The sequence below is a fragment of the Triticum aestivum genome, chromosome 5A (genome assembly GCF_018294505.1).
Source record: "Triticum aestivum cultivar Chinese Spring chromosome 5A, IWGSC CS RefSeq v2.1, whole genome shotgun sequence".
NCBI lineage: Eukaryota > Viridiplantae > Streptophyta > Magnoliopsida > Poales > Poaceae > Triticum > Triticum aestivum.
Window position 1 is genome coordinate 145605089 of NC_057806.1, and position 4177 is coordinate 145609265.

Consider the following 4177-nt stretch of genomic DNA (forward strand, 5'->3'; position numbering starts at 1 on the left):
TAAAAGATCCTAATACCACCCAATGGCGACGTGGGCCCGTAAGACACACAGCCATGTTAGTAAAAGTTTTTGTAGTGACTAGACTCGACTTCGGTCAAGGAGTTGGAAAGGGGGCTACCTACAGGCAGTCGGCTCTGATACCAACTTGTGACGCCCTCGATTCAATCGTACACTAATCATACACACAAATGTGTATGATCAAGATCAAGGACTCACGGGAAGATATCACAACACAACTCTAGACACAAATTAAAATAATACAAGCTTTATATTACAAGCCAGGGGCCTCGAGGGCTCGAATACATAAGCTCGAAAACACAAGAGTCAGCGGAAGCAACAATATCTGAGTATAGACATAAGTTAAACAAGTTTGCCTTAAGAAGGCTAGCACAAAAGCAACATCGATCAAAAAGGCAAGGCCTCCTGCCTGGGAGCCTCCTAACTACTCCTGGTCGTCGGCGGCCTCCACGTAGTAGTAGGCACCCTCAGTGTAGTAGCAATTGTCATCGAAGGTGGCATCTGGATCCTGGGCTCCACCATCTGGTTGCATCAACTGGAAAGAAGAAGAAAGGGGGAAAGGGGTAGCAAAGCAACCGTGAGTACTCATCCAAAGTACTCGCAAGCAAGGATCTACACTACATATGCATCGGTATCAATGAAAGGGGTTGTATCTGTGGACTGGACTATAGAATGCCAGAAAAGAAGGGGAAAACCTAGCCTATCGAAGACTAGCATCTTCTGGAAACCACCAACTTGCAGCAACAGGAGGGAGTAGAGTAGCATAAAGTAAGGTAGTAGTACTGTTATCAACCTCGGCCAGAGATCCTTTCTCGACTCCCTGTGAGAAAGAAATCCCAGAGCCATACTCTCCAGTTATCATCACAATCCAATTCTCATCACCATCCAGTTCTCATCACAAGTATCCAGTTCTAGTTGTATCAATCAGGATACAACTCCAAGTGTCCGTTACCATAGGACAGGCTATCGATAGATGTTTTCTTCCCTGCAGGGGTGCACAAACTTACCCACCACGCTCGATTAACTCCGGTCGGACACACTTTCCTGGGTCATGCTCGGCCTCGGCCAAACAATACGCCGCAACCCGACCTAGGCTTAATAGAGAGGCCAGCACGCCAGACTAAACCTATGCCCCCAGGGGTCATGGGCCATCTCCCCGGGAACTCCTGCATGTTGCGTACGCGACCGGTGAGCAGACCTAGCTACCTCCTTCAACAAGGCAGGAGCATACACAGTCCAACCCGGCGCGCGCCGCTCAGTCGCTGACGCCTATTAAGCTTCGGCTGATGTATACGACGCAGAACACCCATACTATGCCCACGTGATGGTTAGTGCTATCAGGCCAGAGGCCCCTCGGATCAAATATCCAACCCGTAGTGGATTAGGAGCACGCGGTAACGAGCAGAGACTCACGATCGATGTGACCCCATCGCCCCGTCTCGAGTACTTGCGCCAAGGGCTAAGAATGCCCGGCCACGCCTCGTAAGTATCTCGTGGGCACCTTCGAGGTCAACCCGACTCCACATCACTCGCAATTAAGCTCGCACGGGTACCACTCAGGGTCGACCCGTCTTTAGTAACATGGTTCAGTGCAAAGTCATAGTAACCATAGTAATTGTGTGTCTAACACCAAGGGGAAAACCCGAGGAATCACCCCCGGTGAATTCCACTCGATGTTGTCATCAAGGTGAACGTAAGAGGATCCACCCTCGAGGTTCACGTTTGATGGGTTGCACGACAGAGCCGTAACGGAAGTGGTTAAGGAGGAAATCACCCTCGATGACCTCGACCATAAACTACACTATGGAGATCTCATCAGGAGTGATGTAAGAGGTTCCACCCTCGGCACTCGATGGTAACTCTGCAGAGTCGTACCACTAGGGGGGTGATGTGTAGTGTCGGGGCCTGGACGTCGATCACGTTGATCGAGTCATCGAACATAAAGCGGGGCAGCTGGGACAAGGTGGGGGTCACTGATGGATCACTAACCATCCTATACTAAGCAGTTTAGGATAAGCAGGTAAGGTAAGAAAGCAGGTAACAACAACAGGCTATGCATTAGAGTAGGATCATACAAAAAGCAGTAGCAGTTCTAATGCAAGAATGAGAGGAAAAGAAATGGGCGATATCGGAATGCTCAAGGGGGGTTTGCTTGCCTGGTTGCTCAGACAAGAAGAAGAGGTCGTCAGTGATGTTGTCGATCACAGCGGCATCACCGGTCTCGGGGTCTACCGGAGAGAAGAGGGGGAAGAAATAGTAAATACAGAGCAATCAAAGCATCACAAGGCATAACATGACGACGGGCAGAGCTAGGGTTGCCCTAACGTAGTACTACACATTGCAGACGCAGGGGATAAACATCCGAGGATGAATTCCCGGCGTTAGGCGGATTCCGAACAGATGAAAGAGAGGGGACGGTTCCATGTTCAGCATGCTAGGGGCATGTGACAGATGAACAAACTGCGTATTCGGATTCGTTGGATTTTTCTGAGCAACTTTCATATAGAAAACATTTTCATCCGAGCTATGGTTTAATTACTATGAATTTCTAAAGTTTAAAGCATATTATGAAATTATTTATAAAGACAGAAAAGGAAATTATGATGTCATCACGGCATCATTACTACATCAGTAGTCAACACACTAGCTGACCGGTCAACGGGGCCCACGGGGGACCCACTGGCAGTGACTGGGCGATGCCCAGTCAGCCGTTGACTGGGTCAACAAGGCCAGCCGGGCCACTGGCAGTGACCTAAGGGGGTGGCCCCGGTCGGCCACGTCGGCACCGGCGCCAGTGGAGCCGCGGCGAGTGCTCCCGCGGCGGAGATGCGCTGGATCTCGCCGGAATCCGGCTCCGGGGGGCCGTTCGGGGCGCGGCCGGTTGTTTTCAAACGACCACTTTGCTGCGGGTCCGATGGTGGCGATAGAACGAGCGGAGGGGGCCGGCAAGGACGCCGGCGATGAGCCGTGGTGGCAGCCACGTACGGACCAAGCGGAGGCGAGGCTACGGGGTGTTTGCGAGCGCGTTTAGAAAGGGGACGGGCCCAGCAGCGCACCGCGAACACGCTAGGGCGGTCGGGAGGGGCAGCAGCGGCTTGGGAGCGCGGGGCGGGCAACAACGGCAGCAACCAGAGCGCGACAAAGGTGGCAGGGGTTCGTCCTTCAGACGAAACGAAGCGGGAGCGGGTCAGGGGGTGAGCTAGGGGTGGCGCTCGGTGCTAGGGGCGCTCTGAAGCACGCCCACCGCACGCGCTGGAGCTGGAGAGCTCGAGCGGCTCGCATAGCGCGGCCATATCTATGGCCGGAGCACGAGGGTGGGTCCGACTAGCTAGAGAGCACGCGAGGACACGGGGGGAGAGAGGAGTCTGTGGGGAGCTCACCGGGCCCTGCAGGTGTGCAAACGTGGGCTCGGGGGAGGCTCGGCGGAGCGAATCGACGGCGGCGAGCTTGGGCGTCCGAAGGTCGAAGACGACCTCGAAGCCGACGGGGCAGGGGCTCCGTGCGCGGGGAGGTTGCTGCAATCGGCGTAGGCGGGGACGAGGAAGCTCCCGGACACGGGCGGATGGAGGATGGCGGCCGGTGGCCACGGGCACGGCGAGGCCGCGGCGATGGCTTCGCTCGGGCGGCGCGGTGCGGTGGAAATGAGGAGGGGAGAGGGCGAAGTGAGTGGGAGTGGCAGGGGGAGGACTCGAGGAGACGGAGGGGGAGGCGTGGCCTTATCCCCTGCCGAGGCATCGCCGGCGAGGTGGCTCGGTGGCGATGGGCGCGCTCTGCCTCGCCCGGTCGGAGGAACAGGAGGAAGGCGTGCCTCGGGGAGCTGGGCCGGCCAGGCTGGGTGAGGTGGGTCGGCCTGCTGGGGTGGGCCGAAGTCCAAGGGGAGGCCAGGGGCCCTCTCTCTCTCCCCTCTGCTTTCCTTTTTCTTTTTTCTTCTTTTTAGCTTTCTGCTTTAGTTATTTTAGGCCACCTACACATTTTGCAAAAATGTTGGTTCACCACCAATATTACCAGAAGAATACTTTCCACATGATGAACATTTTAGTTTTCATGTTTGAGCATTTTGAATTTCACACAAACTTTGAATTTGAATTCAACTGGAATCTTTGAGAGAGGAGACAAAGATGATCAAGCACTTGTTTAGCAAAATGATTAGCTTAACCCC